We start from the raw sequence: 20,550 nt of genomic DNA, 5'->3' as shown, positions 1-20,550 counted from the left end.
TGCCATTAAGGCCAAAATCGAAAAATCCTCTGATGATGCCAAATGCAGACTTTGCAAAGAAGCTGATGAAACTGTTGATCACATACTCAGCTGCTGTAAAAAAATCGTGCAGACTGATTATAAATTGCGGCACAATTCAGTAGCACAAATGATCCATTGGAATTTGTGAAAAAATTATAATATTAAAACAGCAACAAACTGGTGGGAACATCAGCCTGAAAAAGTCACCGAAAATCAGATGGTCAAGATCTTGTGGGATTTCCGTATACAAACCGACAAAATACTGGCGCATAATACACCAGACATCACACTGGTTGAGAAAAATAAGGTCACAATCATAGACATCGCAATACCAGGTGATAGCAGGGTCGCCGAGAAGGAACATGAAAAAATCGCAAGATACCAGGACTTAAAAATCGAAATTCAATGACTATGGCACAAACCAGCAGTGATAATTCCAGTGGTAATTGGCACACTGGGTGCTATTCCAAAAGCATTGCAATTACATTTAAAACAGTTAAAAATGGACAAAATCACCATCAGTCAAATGCAAAAAGCTGCACTGCTTGGATCTGCACGCATATTACGAAAATACGTTACGACGTCCTAGGCCCCTGGGTGGGGCCCGATTAGTAACCAATGCCAAATCCAGCGAAACAACTGGCCGCTGTGATACAATTGTATAATAATAATAGTAATAATTTTTGTTTCTTAAACAATACATGCCCACACCAGTGGGAAAAGAAAAAAATCAAAAGAAGAAGAAGAAGAAGAAGAAGAAGAAGAAGAAGAAGAAGAAGAAGAAGAAGAAGAAGAAGAAGAAGAAGAAGAAGAAGAAGAAGAAGAAGAAGACAAAAAGAACAAAAAACAAGGCAGGGGGGGAAAAGGAACACAGGTATATATTATTAAAAAAAAGTATATCAGCTGGTTATAACATGTTTTGGTGCATCTCTTCCATTAATTCATATTAATTCAAATATCTTAACTCAAATGTTTACCATATTGACATCATTATACCTCCACTTTTAGTTGACTACAGTTATTTAAATAAATATCCTTCATCCTTAAATATGCCAAAGATTTAATCCATAACCACATGCTGACATTTCATTTACTTGTTTGTAAAATCCTCTATTAACATCAAATCCTCATATCCTGTTTTAGCTGAACATCCATAATATTTAATACCAAAAATTCCATCTTCCATGCAATATAGTTTATTATCATTCTCCCTTCTTTATGTAATTATATCGTATATCGTAACATTTTCCCCATATTAGTTAACATTTAACTGTATATATTTTATTTTTTAATAGTGATAATTATTGTGATTAATAACCTTTGTGTATGGTCCAAAAATATTTCCAACCTTCCCTTCTCATATCCAATTATTATTTATCATATCAACTCCACATTATATACATTACTATCAATATCAATTATTATTCAGCTATGTCTATTACAAATAGGAATAATTAGATTTAGCTAATTTTAAATTGTATTCTTCCATCTATCAGCCTATGTCTCTCCAATAACAAAACCTCCTTAGTCCTATTGCCATTCGTGGAACAGATTTACCAAATGTTTTTATAAGCAAGTCCAAACAGGAATATCTTTGCACCTTTTTGCTCAGGATGTCTCTAATGTAATAATAACGTTGTCCTCGGCTTGTTGCACTTTTCAGTTTGTCTTTAATTCTCAAGGGTGGTATCGAAAATTCTGCAAATGATGTTTCATAAAGTATAGATTCTTTAATGCTTCTCATTCCTCCTGCGCTCTGTCTTTTGAAATAAACCTTCTGTATGGCTGCCCCCCCTCTCAAGCGTTGCATCTCTTTCTCCCTCCGAAGTAAACCAGACGCCTGACGTGTCAGCAAGTTGAGAAACTTCATTTCTGGCATTCTTCATTTGTATTTCAGGAACATTCAAACATTCAACATTCTCACATTTTTCTTCATATTTTAATGTTAAATAGTCCAGCTTTTTTTCAAATCTTTCATATGTGTCAAACAACTTTTGAAATGCAGAGAAAATCATTTGAAACGAATCATTTGAAGCATGTATAGACGCCATGTTGTGACGCAGCTAGAAGCTCTAAGATATTTGCAAGTAAGAACACGCTGGGAGCTGTGCGATCTTATCTGGTCTTAGACCAACACAGCCAAGCAATAAAAGTGTCAGATTGTAAGAAGCCAAATTGTAGTAAATGTAGTAGTAAATTAGTTTACAGCCCACTTAAGAAGAGTCAGAGGGAATGTTGGAGTAATCTTTAAAACATTTAAGAAATAGGGTAACCACCGGCCATAAATCCATTAAAAAAAAACCCAATTCGCCGCTAGATTCTTCTGTTCTTTGGTTTCAATTAGCTTAAATTTTAATGCGGACCGTATCTCTTTGAGTAATAAAATCAGCTTACCAGTTGAAATCACTTCCACCATTCTTAGGGGCAACCTGCAGTTTCGGTTAGCTTACAGCTAATCCAGAAGGAACTGGCAAAAGGGGTTAAATTCCAAGCCCCCCAGAGACTTGCAAACGTCTCCGAGGTCACTGGATCTCCCCTAACCTTTCACTGTCTCTACGTCCAATTTCCTTCGGAATAGGGGAATTTCAGGAATAGCCTGAAACTCCGTCTTCTCACTGCTAAGCCCCACCTTCTTCCCATTTTTCACATTTATGACCATCTCAGCATCCCTTTGGTCATGTGATCAAAATTTGGGTGCTTGGCAGCATGTATTTATGACAGTTGCAGTGTACCTGGAGTATTTCAATTCTGGGGCAACCTAAAATCAGAAATTTTCCTTTCCTTTTACTACCACAAACATATTCCTTTGCTATCATATTTTTAAATTGCTATATATGCTATGAAAAATAGAAGCAGACAAGATATTTCCTTGCTCTTTCGCAAAGGGACTGTTATGCATTGAGAATGCCTACATTAAATGAGAAATGATACAAATTTCCATATCTCCTGTTACTATAAAGACTGTGTATCACATAAAAGCAAATCAAATGAAACCAAAAACACAACATAGAGCAGCAGTTCTCAGGGATATAGTAAAGTAGAAATGATGAAGAGAACTACACTGCCTCCTTATGAAAAAAAAGGCAACCTTGAAAAACTTTTTTTTCACTTGAATACCTACCGCAACCTCACTTTCCTCTCCTTTCTCTGCTAGGCTAAGTTGGGAGCAATGCCAAACCAAACAGATGGCTGTCTGGTCTAACCATCTGCAAGAATCTACAGTTTAGCTCGAGAATGCAGTACTACAACTAGAAAGAGAAATAGAGAGGCATTATCCTGATACGAAGACAAAATCTGAATTCATGCAACCTTTGTGTGAGCTCAGTCTTCAGGAGGAGGAGTTGTTGCCCCTAAGTATTTAAGATGCTGCATGGGGAGAAGATTCTTCATTGTTGGTTCTCCAGAAAACCCATTCTAGATCCCACACCAAGTGTCAGTTCAAGGCTTATATAAAAAACTATGAAAAGATAAAAACAGCTCTGCCTTAAATTAAAAGGTGGCCAGTTGTCATGTAAAGGTGATAAGACAGTCAAAGTGAGCTGTTTTACCATAACCATCAAAGGTCAGAGATGAATTCAGAAGAACAGTGACAGCCCAATACAATGGAATCATTATTTCCTTGTATGTTTACCAAGTTTTCAAAAAGCAAATTTCTTCTGCGAATTAAACTCCAATTTATCTAGCTTCCTTCAATTTAACATAGACATCAGGCTTTGAGTTAGAACTTTCTTGAGTTTTAATAAAGAACGAAAAAAGAAACATAGCATTAGCACATTCTCTGGAGAGTATACCTCCCTCCTATGAATGAAAATTTTGTCAAATGGCATAATCACATGAGAAATCAATTTGTATTTGGACAAACTTCACTCAAATAATCTCTTTCAACCTTTCATGAAATTGAGTAAGGAGGGAGTCTGGATGAGGCAGGGCTTACATAGTTCATCTTTCCATTTTAATTTTCTATACATGCAGACTGGTTACACAGGGCTTTATTTGCAACTGTTTTAGACTTATGAGCTGTTTCACTATACTGAGCAACTTGGCTTGATGAAGAAAACAGGTGATTCTTGATTTAGGACCACAATTGGGACTGGGATTTCACTTGCTAGCAATGTGGGTTGTTAAACAAGTCATCATGTGACCAGCCCTGATTTTATGACCATTTTTACCATAGTTGTTGAGCGAATCATAAGGACACTAAGCAAATTGCACAGTTGTTCAACGTGGCTTCCGCCCACTCTATCCATTGTGAAGAGGAAAGATCAGGCCAGCGTAGCTTCAGCCTGGACTACCCAATGTGAAAACATGCCAGCGATTTGAGGAGTGCCATCAAGCTGGCCACGCCCACCCAGTTGGCCTTGGTCAGCCGGTCCCCCAAGGTCAACCACAGCCCTGATGCGGCCCTCAATGAAATTGAGTTTGACACCCCTGGTCTAGATCCATACATGACATTAAACTACAGCTAATGAGGACCCAGAGTGTTGGAGGCAATATGCTGACACTGTAAACCACTTAGAGAGGGCTATAAAGCACTATGAAGCATTATATAAGTCCAAGTGCCATTGCTATGTGATGAGAGCTGTGGTGGTGACAGAATTTCAGACTAATTCTGTCCACTGTCATGAGTTCGATCCTGACTGGCTCAAGGTTGAATCAGCCTTCCACCCTGTCAAGGTTGGTAAAATGAGGACCCAGATTGTTGAGGGCAATATGCTGTCTCTGGAAACTGCTTAGAGAGGGCTGACACTTTGAAGCAGTATATGTCTCATTGCTATTGCTATATAGTTTTACTAGGCTAATTTGAGATTTATTTATTTATTTATTTATTTATTTATTTGTCAACAAGTACAAGGAAACAAGTATCAATATAGACAAAGACATGGACACATGAAAAATGGCACAAATAAATAAATATAAGCAAGCAAAACATAACCATAAACACATAAAATGAGTTCATATAAATGGGAACAGTAGGACAGGGATGGTAGGCACACTGGTGTGCTTATGCACGCCCCCTTAGGAACTGCTTAAGAAATGTGTAAGGTCCATGGTAGACAGTTTAAGGTAAAAGGTATGGGGGTTAAAGGAACTAACAACAGGATCAGGTAGAGTGTGCCAGACATTTACTACTCTATTGCTGAAGTCATATTTTCTGCTATCAAGATTAGAGCGGATTACATTTAGTTTGTATCTATTGATAGCCCTTGTGCTATTGCGGTTGAAGTTAAAGTTGTCGCTAACAGGTAGGACGTTATGGCAGATAATCTTGTGTACTAAACTTAGACTGGAATGTAGATGGTGTAATTCAAGGTTATCCAGGCCTAAAATTTCAAGCCTGGTGGTATAAGGAATTTTATTGCGAGCAGAGGAGTTGAGTACTCTTCTTGTAAAATACCTCTGGACCCTCTCTAATGTATTAATGCCCAAAAATATAGTTTTACAAAATAATTTGGAACAATATTTCATGTCAGAAAAAGTACTGTGTGCAGAAATTCAAATTGGGTCCAGTATGTGTCAGAGGTGGGATTTGGTTCCAGCAAGATTCTCCCAAAATATGCTGAGGAGTAGAAACAAGCAAACAATAATTGGTTCAGCAGAATTTAGTAGGCACAAAAAAAAAATATCAGGAAAAAAACTGAATTTTTTATCTTAAGAAGTGCTCCAAATTTCCTGTAAAAATTCCCTTAAAATGTATACTTTAAATCTCGCTGCCCAGTTCTTCCCCCTCACTTTAATTAAAAGAAAAAAGAAAAGAAACCCCAGAGTTTAAGTGCTGAATATTAGCTAGTCCTTGAGCTCCACTGATCCGTGTTTCTATTTAAACTTGCATAAGCTTCTACAGAACTTCAGAAGATTATGCAGCAGGGGGCATTAATGCTTTGTCAGATTTTTTTTGCAGACAATGCTGCTTGAAGAATGTCGTGCATTTCCCCCCCCTCCATCAAAATCATTTAATATCCCAAAGAAGGCTAGACTTTCATTTAATTTTCTCAAAGTGGTTAATCTGACTCTTGTGCATGGCAAATGATGGATTCCTAGACTATGCCCTTTTTTGTTGAAAATGGAAGATTAAAAGTGACATTTGGAAGTAGAAGCAGCCTAATTGTTCAATGCTATGTATGTCAATTTACCAGGTGTCATGGGGTTGTTTCTTATTTCTAGGGAGTTTTTACAGAGTTACCATTCAAATCAGTGCATGCTATGAATAAAAAGTTGATGGAAGAAGGCGGGGCTTAGCAGTGAGAAGATGAACTTTCAGGCAGCTCCTGAGAGACCATCTAAACCGGATGATTCTTTTTGGATCTAAGCTGTCCCGGAGAGACAGTGAAAGGTAGAGGGAACCCCAGTGGTCCCAGAGATGTTTGCAAAGTCTCTGGGAACCTAAGGAAAGCCCTCTTTGCCAGTGATTTCCAGACCAGCCATCAAGGCTGCTGAAACTGCGGATAGCCCTAAAGAGACTGGATAAGAACATGTCGTTTGGTGTGAGTTTTAAACCCTTTTTTCTTTGTTGGAAAGAGAACTCTCTAAATTTGGAAACATAGTTTAAAATAAGGCTGATAAAAAGCGGCGGGGATAAGATTTGCCAATTGAGGGAGTATTTTTTCTGTTCCTTTTTTTTTTTTTTTTTTGGGAAACCGGGCTGGACTCTTTTGTAAATCAAATCGGCTTTTTGTATTCTTCTTTTTGTTCTTGATATCTCCAACTTTGAACCTTGTGGGGACATTGAATTTAAACCTAAAGTGCTTTGAAGATCTGTCTTTTGTTTTCTTTTAGCTTTTTGGCTGCGTTTTATTAGTAATTAGCAATAGATTAATAGCTACGGCAAGTTACAAGCTACAAGCTAATACTGCCATCTAGCTGACTGGAATCTATTGTCACCAAAATTTCCCCTGTAATTCATTTGTTTTTTAAGAAGGATCTACACAGGTGTTGTTTTTCTTTTTTCTTTATCTCGAGTTCTGTTAGACTGAATAACAAAACGGCGAAGGAGCTGAGAATGACCTTGGAAAGACTTTTATCGGGGGGGGGGGAAGAGTCTGAAAAGACTATTTGTTTTAGCTTGGTAGCATCTTTTTTCTGTTCAACATTACTTTCATATCATTCTGCTGGAGAGATATTGACATTGATTTTTTTTTCTTTTATGATTACACTTTTTGACTTTTTGACTACTTACACTTTTTCCCCCACTTGTGGCTTGAAGCACCCTTCCTTTTTTTGGGTGGGGTCTCTTTCCCTACTTTATGTCTTCTTTTTGTACTTTTTCTTTTTCTTTTTTTTGAAGACACTGGGACATCAATAGATGGCTCACTTTAAACTTTGAGCAAAATAGCCTGAAGAGTTTTTTTTCTTTTTCCTTTCTCTCTTTTCCTTTCTCTCTTTCTCTCTTCTTTTTTCCTTCTTTCCTTATTCTTCTACTATCTCTTCTTTTTCTCTCTTTTTTGTCTCATGCCTTTCCCCCATTATACTTATAATCTTCCACCCTCTAATACTAATTGACTATGAGTAGAAAAGCAGCCCCCCCTGGCTCTACATCAACTTCCGCCTCCTCACCTGTGGGAGGCCAGAGGACAACACAGCCAATACTTCGGCATGAAAAAGAGAAGGAAGCAAATTTTGAAACACTCATGCAAGTGATGCAGAAAATGCAAGCAGGACTTGACAGTAAGGATGATAAGTTAGACACCCTTGTAAAGAAGTTTGAGAGTATGGAAAAAAATGGAGGTAATGGAACAACAAAACCAAAGCATAGTACAAAAAGTTGATAAAATGGAAGGGAAAATTGAAAGTATGGACAACTGGATGACGAAATATGAAGACAGGATTCAAAAAATTGAAAATAAAATCCAAGGAGGAGAGAAGAAAACTGAGAAGCTAGAGAGCAGACTATGTGATGTTGAAAGAGAGAGTAGTGGAATATTAAGCTGGGAGATGGATAGGTCTGAATTCTTCTTAAGATTTCAAAACATAGAAGAAGAAAAAGGAGAGAACTTAGTTCAGATAATATCAAAGATTTTGATAGATGTTCTGGAGACATCTCAGGATAAAATAATAGAAATTATAGACGAAAGCTTCCGAGTATATACAAGATATGCAATGAGAAATGCTCTCCCAAGGGAAGTGCATGTAAGATTCACTAAGAAAACAATTAAATCACAAATCTTACAGAAATTGAGAGATAGAAAATTAGAATATAAAGGTAAGGAGATTGTAGTTCTCAAACAAATTCCGAGAGAGGTGAGAGAGAGGAGAAGAGAATACCAATTCCTGACCAAAGTATTGATAAAAAAGGTGTTAATTACAGATGGCTCATACCGGAAGGTTTACTATGTACATGGCAAGGACAAAGACACAGGATAGATACAATTGAGAAGGCAGAAGCTTTTTACGAAGAATACTTTAGAGAAATGGCTGAGAAAACTGGGAAAGATGACTCGGTGGCATAACTACTGGAACTACCTACAACCGCGACCGAAAAAATAGAAGGAGCAGTAGGTGGAATTGAGAAAGAAGGGGCGGCGGGGGATGGAAGCCGTAAAGAAAAACGAGAACCCAGATCTACTAGAAAATAAATAATATAAATCCTGTATATAAAGTATAAACATGGAAGAAAGAAAAATGATTACAATTAACATTAATAGACTTAATTCGGTAACTAAAAGAAAGAAAATATTTCATAAATTAAAGAAATTACAACTTGACATAATTTGCCTACAAGAAGTACATATCCAAAAGAAATATGAACACTTATTAATTCAACCAAAGCTTGGAAAAATGTTCTCATCACTGGCGAACTGCAAGAAAAGATGAGTGATCTTCTATATTAAAGGCAACATTCCAGCAAAATTAATCTATGCAGAGGAAGAGGGAAGAATTCTGATGGTGGAAATTATGGATACTAAAAAAACACTCCTAATCGGAATCTACACCCCCAATGAAAAACAAGATGAATTCTACAAAAAATTACATAAAAAAATTCCGGACTTAGACTATGTTGATATTTGTATGATGGGAGACTTTAATGGCATTGTGAATCAAAATATGGACTATAAAACACACAAAACAAAAAAGTTAAATAGAAAGCTTCTGCCGAAATCCTTCTTTAGGATGATAGATGAAGTAAATCTAAAAGATATATGGAGAGAAAGAAATGCTAAAAAAGAACAATACACCTTCTACTCAAATAGACACTTATCATTTTCTAGAATAGATATGATATGGGCCTCAGCAGAGTTGAGCTGTAATATAAAAGAAATTGAGATTGGAGCAAGTACCTGGGCGGACCACAATCCAATTTCAACTAAATGGAAAGGCCAAAGGGCAAGACCTAGATGGACATTAAATAACACTATATTGAAAGAAAAAGATTTTGTACAAAAAATGGAAAAAGAGCTAGTCCTTTTCTTTAAAGAAAATAGGAAAGAAGATACATCACTGCAGAATCTTTGGGATACAATGAAGGCTGTTATTAGAGGTTCGATAATAGACTACACAAGGAAAAGAAACTTAAAGAAAAGACAAATGCATAAAGCTTTAGATGATGATTATAAAATACTTGAAAGAGAACTACAGAGAGCGCCTCAAAAAAAAGATGTCAAAATAAAAATGGACATAATTAAACATAAAATGGACCTACTAGAAAAGGAAGAACTGGCACAAAAAATTAGAGGTGCTAAACAGAATTATTTTGAAAATGCGAATAAACCAGGCAGGTGGTTGGCATACAAGCTGAAAAAAGAGAGAGAAACAAAGTAAATATTTCAATTAAGAGATAAACAAGGACAAATTCAGTATGGAAATATTGAGAAAAAAAGTATTATACAAGACTACTATGCTAAACTCTATGAACAAGAGAAGGTGGAGGAGGGACGAGTCAAAAAGTACTTACAAGACGCTAATCTCCCCCAGATATCAGATGAAATTAGAACAATGTTAGAAAGTAAAATAACAATGATGGAGCTAACAGATGTACTTAAAAAACAAAACAATGGGAAAGCCCCAGGACCAGTCGGACTACCTGTGGAATTTTACAGAACATTTGAAGAAACACTGACCCTTCCACTCCCACAAGTCATGAATGAAGTGATGTTTGAGAGCAAAATACCGAAGACATGGTCATAAGCGTATATTACATTACTACCTAAGGAAGAGACCGATCTAACACAAATTAAGAATTATAGACCAATTTCCTTATTAAATTCAGATTACAAGCTATTTGCATCTATACTAGCTGAGAGACTTAAAAAATATTTAAATGGCTTCATCCACTCAGATCAAAATGGCTTCTTACCTAAAAGACAAATTAAAGACAACATGAGAATGATTTGAATACTTTGGAATACTATGAGGCCCACCCCAAAAAACAAATGGCATTGATGTTTCTCGATGCGCAGAAGGCTTTTGACAATGTGAATTGGCAATTTATGTTTTTACAACTGGAGCAGATGAATTTTGGCAAGAAATTTACTCAAACTATACGAATTATATATCAGAAACAAGCAGCAAAGATAATGGTAAATGGAGAATTAACAGATCCTATTGAAATAAAGAGAGGTACAAGACAAGGCTGCCCATTATCACCACTACTCTTTGTCTTAACATTAGAGGTCCTAAACAGAAAGATCAGAGAAGAAGAAGAAATAAGAGGAATGAAAATTAAGAGAGAAGAGTATAATCTACAAGCTTTTGCAGATGACCTAGTTTTTATCCTTGAAGATCCATTAGAAACAGCACCCAAATTGCTAGAAAGAATAGAGGAATATGGAAAAGTAGCAGGCTTGAAAATAAATAAAGATAAAACAAAGATTATGAAAAAGAATATCCCAGCAACACAAAAGGAAGAGTTGTCAGAAACGTTGCAGATTCAAACTACAAGTAAGGTTAAATATTTGGGGATATACCTATCACCTAGATGTAGCACTCTTAAGGAGGACAACTATACCAGACTAAAACAACAAATAGCAATTGATCTGAAGAAATGGGAAAATCTGCACTTATCAATGATGGGAAGAATTTCTACAATTAAAATGAACATTTTACCTAGAATTCTATACCTGTTTCAGACAATCCCAATCAGAAGGATTTTTTTCAAGGTTTAAATAAAATAGTTTTGAAATTTATTTGGCAAGGTAAAAAAGCTAGAATAAAACTTAAATTACTACAAGATGCTAGATCTAGAGGAGGATTTGGCCTACCTGATTGGGAGCTATACTACCGAGCAACAAACTTGATGTGGATTAAGGAGTGGATATCATTAAAAAACTCTAGATTATTGAATGTAGAAGGTCATGACTTATTGTTGGGATGGCATGCTTTCTTATGGTATAAGGAAACTAAAGGACATGGTTATTTTAGAAGACATTATATAAGGGAGGCGTTGTTATTAAACTGGGAAAAGGTAAAAAGATTACACTATTTAAAAATTCCAGTCTGGATATCAACAATTGAAGCATTTTCATATCCAATAATATATAAAAAGGAACAAACAGATATATTGAATTATTGAATGCAGAGGGTGAACTCAAATCTATTCAAGAGTTGAAACAAGAAGGGATAGAAATGAACTGGTACACATATGTACAGATACAATCTAGATATAATGAAGATAGAAAAACCAAAGGTTTTTACAATAAAATGACTGAGTTAGACAAAATTTTAACAGGTACTGATGAAAAAGTAATTAAAAAACTATATGTATATTTATTGGAGGTTAAATTGCAAGAAGAACAAGTTAAAGAAACTATGATAGCTTGGGGAAAAAAACTTTAGGTATGGGATTGACTTAGAGAATTGGCAGAAATTGTGGTCTCAAAACTATAAGATGACAATGTCTACTGCATATAGAGAAAACTTGTATAAGATGTTTTACAGGTGGCAACTACCCGCAACTAGAATTGCAAGAATGTTCAAGAATAAATCAGAAAAGTGTTGGAAATGTCACCAGATACCGGGTTCATACTTCCACATGTAAAAGATACTGGACTAAAATCCACATGTGGTTGGAGAAAATGACACACAAACAAATAGACTTTAAACCAGAGGTCTTTTTATTGGGGATCATACCAGAAATCTACAACAAAGACTTAAAATATTTGATTGTAAATGTGTTAACAGCAGCCAGAATTGTATTTGCAAAAACTGGAAAAACGAAACAATACCAAAACAGGAAGAAGTTATCCGAAAAATAATGGACTGTGCTGAAATGAGTAAATTGACACTTGAAATTAGAGAACAAGAGGATGAGCAATTTTATAAGATATGGGATTTGTTTTATCAGTGGCTGGGGAAAAAAAAACTTGGAAATGAAAAATGATATACTTATGCTTTAATTGAAGAAGCTGAATGATGATACAACTATGCTGTGAAATAATCTAACAATGATATAATGAAAAACCAATATATCAATGAATTGAATATTTTAGAATTTTTTGCTTTAAAAAGGATAAGGATAATAATGATTTTATGTATATTTAATAGAGGTTTGGTGATATAATGTATAATGTTAAGAACGTATTATAATGATATCTTGCTGCTGATAAATAATTTTAATAAGGGAATAATTGAAAACTGTTATATATATGTAGTGACATTTTGTTGAAAAATGAAGGAATAAGATCTCTGTTTGAAGGTATGAAGTACAAGGATAATAATGAACATAAGTATATTTTCTGGAAAAAAATAATACTAATGGTAACTGAATATATATTGTAGAATGAAAGTGAGGTTTTTAGTTATACTAGATGAAAAGTCTGAGATGGTAAACACTATTCGAGGATGTGGATGTTAAAACACTTGTAACCAAACGACATGCTATATGTAATGATGGTTTTTTTTTCCTTTTGTGTTTTTTTTTAAATTAATTTTTATTTTATTGTTGTGTGTATTAAATATATATATAACAGAGAGATACGGTGTGTGTGTGTGGGGGGGAAATGTAGTTGGGATGGATTGCCACAGGTAGGGGAATAAGAAATGATACTAAATTATAACCTATTAAATGAAATAATAAATGTATAAGAATGATAAATGTTAAAACACCTGTAACCAAACGACATACTGTATGTGATGATGGGCTTTGTTTTTTTTCTTTTTTGTGTTTTTTTTCTTTTCTTTTTTCTTTTTTCTTTTTCTTTTTCCATTGTTGTGTGTATATGTTGTCTATGTAACAAAAATTAAAAATTTTTTAATAAAAAAAATGCTATGAATAAAAAGTTGAAAGCTACTGAGGTTTACCATACAACCTCAGGGGAATTACTTTGCCTCTACACACCCTTCTTTATCGAACACCAGGGACAGCAAACCAGAGATGTCTTATAGTACATGATTATGATTTTTTCCTCCTCCTATTTCTATAATCTTATTCTTGGTAGGAACATACACTCATGTGCCCAACCTCTCATGTTTAATTAGAAATTGATACACACACACACACACACCCATCATGCTCCCCACATCCCACCCATAATCCAATCCATGGATTACACCCTTCTGAAAATGAGAGTGACAGGTAGGATAATAGATAATTGTTTGTAGTAAACTGCAAAGCAGTAGTTTTGTAGAAAAGAAATGTATAAAAGAAAAACCCAATAAGAACTGTCTCCCACAGCTACTCTCTCATAGATTACAAGATATGTAGTTAAATTTGGTGTGGCAGCTGCCCTTTTCATGAAACGGCAGAACTCTGAACAAAAATAAAAATAAATGTACGGTATTAAACAAATCTCACACACACACTCTTACTTAAAAACATAACGTTACATAACTGCAACTGCTTATGGCTTCTTGTGAAGCAACCTCCTGCTGATTACTTGAAAGCAAAGCTTAGAGTGCCAAGTAAAATAAAACCCAAAGTTATGGATAAAATACTCTCTGCACCTATAACCCAAACAAGCCTTGTAAGAAACGGAGTTCAGGAGCAAATTCATCTTCTGAATGCTATAAGGTTGCTTATAGCAACCTTATGCTTGACCCACAACCTTAATGGAGCTTGCCCGTTACGGTTGAATGTCGTGACAGCTGTTAAGTGAGGCACCCATTTGATTGCCTCACTTGCGAATCGCCATCCCTGCTCTACTTTATGTACCGTGTTTCCCTGAAAATAAGACCCAATCGTAAAAATAAGCTCCAGCATGTTTTTTCAGGATGCTCACAATATAAGCCACAAAAATAAACCCTGTCAGCCAGACGGGCGCATTTAATATCGTATTTCCCTGAAAATAAGATCTAACCAGAAATTAAGTCCTAATGTGTTTTTTGGAGCAAAAATTAATGTAAAACCCAGTTTTATTTTCGGGAAACACGGGGTAGTCATTAAGCAGAGTATGAGGTGACCAGGGGCATCAGCGCCGGCCTTGGGAGGCCTAGTCCAGGCCCAGCCCTGGACTTCCCAAGGCCTCCCCCACTTCCTGGGACACCTCATGTTCCAATTCCAACCCCTTTGTAGTTCCTGCAGGTCTTGCTTCCCACAACATTGCGCCTCACACACTCCTCCTCACCCAGTATCACCACTGCACACTTACCTGGAGAACTCACATCAGCTAAGGGACATATTGCAAATTGAGAAATAAGGTTGAATTTGGCTCAGTAAATCTTATTTTATTATTCATTGCATGATTATATCATATTTCTAGGGAAATACTATGTAGGGATATTATCAGAGTTATACTTTGAAGGCTTCTATACTTGTTATGGAATGATGATCAATGTGATTTAGAATTTAAATATGTATTATGGTACATGGATTATCTAAAGTTCCCTGCAAGTGTGTTTTTCATTACTGATGTGAACCAAACATTTTCCTAATTTTTAAAAGGTTCTAAAGTAGCTTCATAAGAAAAACAAAATGCTCTGTGATAATGTTAGATTTGGTTGGTTATCTCTTCTTTACCTATATGTAGACAGGCAGGTAGCCAGGTAGATATGCAGAGGAAAACATTAAGTGAATACTAAATTTAAAAATCTACAGTGTTTATAAAACTATCCAATAAGAAGTAGCTAAAATATATAGAAAGGCCTTCTAAAAAGTATGGATAGGGAAATGTTTACTTGGTTCATATTTTTTTTAATAAACTGATATAGTACAATTATCATAAAACAATAATCCAAAATTTTATTATGCAGCTCTATAATAATACATTGAATATAATTTTTCATTTTTTAAAAAAGAATGAGTTCCCATGACTAGATTATTGCATGCATTTTTAATGAGAAATTAAAATGTGTATACACTTCTTCCATTGTATAGATTTTTAGGGCGTAAATAATAGTTCGACAACCATCATGGTAAGGAAATACAACATATTAAGCCAAATCAAAGAAGCTGCATTAAGGCTTAGGATAATGTATGAAGAATTATGTGTGAAAAAGGTTTCAAATCCTAGGAAAGGTAGAAGGAAAAAAAGAAGATAAACAGCAAGATGGATGGGGGTGCATTATTAGAAAAATTGAAAGACCAGATTACAGACAGATCATCATGGACAAAAACTAAGACTTGACACTGTCTTGATGGCACATAATGAGCCAATCATTTATGCATGAAGATCATCATGTGCAGTGTATATAATTCTCCTGGATTGTTCATTTATCTGTTGGATAATGCAGCTGAAATCCTGAAGGTGCAGATAAATGTTTGTGAGAGGAGAAAAGGCAAGAAAGAACAGGCAGCTGCTTAATCTCTTGAGTAGCAAGATTTAACAATGACGATTAATTTTGATTGTGACTTGGCAACCATACTTGGAATGTCACCTATGTTTCAGCAAAAATGCATCAGCTGAGAACCTTATGATGGAATGCTTGTGAAAATGGTAACTGGTAGCTTGCTGTTACACATTTGCTGCAACAAGATTGTGCAATCTTATTTTTCTAATTTCACCCAAATAAAGTGCAGGAAACCTATCAGCAGGGGGCAATCTATCCAAATTCAACAGTGACCCAGAAATTGTCTGCAATAAGCAGCAAAGCTGGTTTTTAAAAAATGTGTCCCTTGATAAATTTGAATTACTTAAAAATGAAAATATGAGCTACTGTAGATTAAAATTTAACTAATAATGGGTTCATTTCTATTTATCATTGTGTGGTCAAGGCTGCACATGCAGAACATTCTCAGTATTACTGTCATGCTTCTCTCCCATCAAAATCGGTTTCACATGTTAAACTAAAGCAAGATTGTTTTAAATATTTAAATATGTCAACAATTATTAGCAGTTCTTTACAACACAAACCAATTCCAAATAAATCATATGGCTTAAAGCAGTGTTTTTCAACCTTTTTTGTGCAAAGGCACACTTTTTTCATGAAAAAAATCAAGAGGCACACCACCATTAGAAAATGTTAAAAAATTTTAACTCTGTGCCTATATTGACTATATATAAAGTAATTCTCCCACGGCACACCTTACACTATGTCACGGCACACTAGTGTGCCACGGCACAGTGGTTGAAAAACACTGGCTTAAAGCAATGTTGAAAATTAAAATTTGGTGATAATTATATGAATTTTCTATTAGGAATTCCCATCTTCTGATTTCAGAGTGTGCTTTCCAAAAATTTCTAGAAAGAGTACTGAATCAGTTGAAGTCTTCATATACATCAGCAGTTGAATGTTTTTAGGAATAATTTCCATTTTTTGATAAGGCCCCTCTTTTATTCCAATGGCTTACCACAGGCATTAAGGAATGTCAACATACGAGCCATCTCTTGATAAACACTGTTAAGACTTTCCCTAGCCCACCTCCACTTTTCCTTGTTTATGAACCTGCAACGGGTTGTTCCCAATATATTGTTTTATACTTCAAAAATCTCCTAACTGTACTGATAGATGGATTAGAAAACAATATTTTGGGCATATATTCTGTGTAATTCATTCATTCTATCCTTACCTCTTACCTCTCCTTTATGCTACTCACTACTTTTTATGAGCATCTGTGTATTTCTTTGAAAAAGCACTGTGGATCTGGAATGACATACTAATCCAATTCTTCACTCACTCATCTCTTTTTTTCCTTCTGCGTTTCCATGTCTCTTGAGTTTTATTAGTTCCCTTCTATCTTTCCTTCCTTTTTCTACTGCTTCCAATTTGGCCCTGTTTGATCCCTCTTCCTCTTATCTTTCTCTGTACCATCACTATTAGATTTCTTCTGAACCTCCTTTTTGCATTGTTTGCTAAACAAAAACAATGAGTACACAGCAGCAATTTTAAATGGTGTTAATTGAAATTCATGAAATGTGGCCTAAAGGCAGGGAAGGAGAAATAAAAACAGTGTCTAGATATGTGAGATAGCTGCATACATACTCTTATCAACTAACTAACATGCACAAGAGAATGTAGAAGAGGAGGAAGGGATGGTAACAATAGCTCCTTTCAAACAGTGTCTCTGGAGTTGAAACTTCTATAGAATACGCATAGTATCAAAGACATTAGCTTTTCTTCCTAGATGAATTATTTTATTACAAAACAAAAACTGCAAAAGAATATAAATTCTAGAATGATTATGCTAAAGAACGTTGGTCCTTATCTGAATGTTTCTTTTCTGCAGTGAAGGCGGGAGGGGCTACAGCTGGGTCTAGTCATAGCCTGATTGGTCCAGAGACTGAGGGAATTTTCTTAAAGACACCATCCTTCCATATTGGCTCCCAGTTTCCTCGAGGTCGAATGGAAGAGCTGCAATCTTATGTAAGGCAATAACCATACATATACCCCCCCGACCGCCACTCGCCGGGCCTATCTGAACTTCTTAGGGCGGGATGTAGCCCCTCCCGCCTTCACTGCAGAAAAGAAACGTTCAGGTAAGGACCAACGTTCTTTTTCCTGCAGCTTGGAGGGAGGGTCTACAGCTGGACATACCCAAGCTAAGTCCCAGGGTGGGATGAAGACCCCGGGAGAGGGGAGATCGCCATCGGTTCCACCACAAAACCGCGCTCAACTAAAGCGCGCTCGACGAAACCGCGTACCTGATGTCATCACAGCGCGACGAAAAAAGCACGCTGTGAGCGGTAAAGCTAAAATTAACGCGTAAACCTAAACCTAACCCCCCCAAACCTAACCCTAAACCTAACCTTAAACCTAACCCTTAACCTAACCCTAAACCTAACCCTTAACCTAACGCTAAACCTAACGCTAACCCTTAACCTAACCCTAACGCTTAACGTAACCCTAAACCTAACCCTAACCCTTAACCTAACCCTAACCCTAACCCTTACCTTTACGTGAATCGGCTTGCTTTAAAAGCGCTTTTTAAAGTGCCCTTTTTTCTCCGCGGTCATTGTTGTCACGCTGCTGATGATGTCAGCGACGCGCTTTAATCGGGCGCGCTTTAGTGGACCGCGGTTTTGTCGTGCCACGTCGCCATCTGCTGAAGAACTCAACGCCCGAAAGACACGTCTGCCGAGGTCCAAACGGTAGTGTCGGAAAAAGGGTGTTGGGGAGGCCCAGGTGGCCACCCTAAAATGTCCTCCAGGGGGGGGCCCTAGTGGCCCACACGGCCGTGGTAGCGGCACTGCAGGTGGAATGGGCCATGATCTCTTGGGGGGAGCCTTCCCTGAGGCTAAGTAGGCCTCACTAATGGCTTGTCTCAACCATCTACCAATGATGGCAGACGAAACCCTAACACCTAATATGCTGGGCTGAAAGGATAGAAAGAGTGCCTCTGACCAGCGGAAAGGAGATGTGTGCCTAAGGTAGATCCGTAAGGCGCATTTTACATCCAGTCAATGCCATAGGTGTTCCCTCTCGTGAGAAGGAGAGGGGCAGAAATTGAGGAGTATGATTTCCTGCGATCTATGAAGCAGGGAGTTGACCTTTGGGATGAAGGTAGGGTCTAATCTAAGGACGACCCTGTCCTGGTGGAATTGGCAAAGGTAGTCTCTGGATGACAAAGCTCCCAACTATGATATGCGTCGAGCCAAGGTGACTGCGACAAGAAAAACTACCTTCAAGGTGAGGAATCTGAGGTGAACAGTCCTCAGAGGTTTGAAAGGGGCGCCCGTGAGAACCTTGAGTATGGTAGAGAGGTCCTATGTCGGGAAACAATGGACGGGGGGCAGACGCAAGTTTGCAGCCCCCGTGAGGAACCGCTTAACTAAGGGAACTTGGGACAAAGATAAATGACCATTCCCTGCCAAGACAGAGAGGGCCGCCACCTGCCTACATAGAGTGTTATGGGAAAGGCCGTGATCCAGGCCGTGTTGAAGGAACTCTAGGACCTGGGTGATGGATGCATGGACAGGGAAGAGATGAAGCCTCTTGCACCAGGATGCAAACGCCGACCACATATAATTATATATCCGTGTGGTCGACAGTCGTCTGGCCGCTTCGATGGTAGAAATAACCTTAGCCGAGATGAGTCCCCCTTAGGAGGTGCCGCTCAAGTGCCAGGCAGTCAGTTGGAGCCACTGGGGCTCCAGATGAACTAGGACCCCCTGGCACAGGGCGATCTCCTCATGCGGAATCCTCCACAGGGGAGATATGAACAACTGCAGGAGGTCTGTAAACCAAGTCCGCCTCAGCCAATACAGGGCTACTAGGATGATGTGTGCCCTCTCTAACATTATCTTCCTCAGGGTCCCTTGGATGAGAGGGAGAAGGGAAGGCATAAAGGAGTCCCGGAGGGCAAGGGCTTCTGATTGCATCTGTCCCCTCCGCATTGCGCGCTGGGAAGCGAGAGAAAAACCAGGGTAGTTGTGCATTGTTCGGGCTCACGAACAGATCCACCAGCAGGTGGCTGAAGCGGTGGCAAATCTTGTGGAAGAGCTCCGGAAGCAGTTGCCACTTGCCATGATTGCCTGTCGCCTGACTCAGCCAATCGGCCTGATGATTTGCAACACCCGAGATGTGGTCTGAAGATATTGAGGCCAGGTTCTTCTCTGCCCAGAGTCTGAGCTTCTGAGCTTCCAGCCATAAACACTTGGAATGCCCCCCCCCCTTAGCGATTTATGTGCACCTTCGTGGCCATGTTGTCCGTCAAGAGGAGGACATGTTGGTTGGCAATTGAGTCCCGAAATTGCAAGAGTGCCAGGCAAGTTGCCTTCACCTCCTGCCAGTTGATATTGTGACGAAGGTCTGATTTTGTCCAATGACCTTGCGCCAGTCTGGAGTCCATCAAAGCCCCCCAGCCTTAAAGGCTCATGTCTGTGGTGACTGTAATGCGATCCGGTTCCCAAATGTTGGAACCGTGAAGTAGTGCCAGAGATATCCACCACCTCAGGGACCAGCGGAGATCTGGAGGCAGTCTGATCAAACGTAAGGAGTTGCTCATGCGATGGCATTGGTAGGGGATGAGCAGCCATTGGAGTGTCCAAGAGTAGAGCCGCACCATGCATGGCACCATCTTGCCCAGGAGGCGGGCCAAGGTCAGGAAGGAAACTGACCGACTTGCATGGACCTGTTGTGCCATGGACTGGAGGCTGTTTAGTCGCTCCTGAGAGAGTCGAACAAGTCCTGCTATGGAGTCTATCACTGTTCCTAGGTGTTGGATTCTTGTCGAGGGAAAAAGGTAGCTTTTTGAGGACCCAGATTGTTGGGGGCAATATGCTGACT

The 20,550-nt window shown here is 37.9% G+C and overlaps 1 protein-coding gene across 2 annotated transcripts in view; it reads right to left on the bottom strand.

The window, feature by feature from the left end:
- PLPPR1 (phospholipid phosphatase related 1) overlaps positions 1 to 20,550 on the bottom strand; it is a 218,419-nt gene that overhangs the window by 40,857 nt on the left and 157,012 nt on the right. The window lies entirely within an intron of this gene.

This window comes from Thamnophis sirtalis, unplaced genomic scaffold, assembly GCF_051295495.1.
Source record: "Thamnophis sirtalis isolate CommonGarterSnake01/CBP01778 unplaced genomic scaffold, rThaSir2_p1.2 scaffold_5, whole genome shotgun sequence".
In the NCBI taxonomy this organism is placed as follows: domain Eukaryota; kingdom Metazoa; phylum Chordata; class Lepidosauria; order Squamata; family Natricidae; genus Thamnophis; species Thamnophis sirtalis.
The sequence above is the reverse complement of the archived record's forward strand: the minus strand, read 5'-3'. Positions and strand labels throughout refer to the sequence as shown.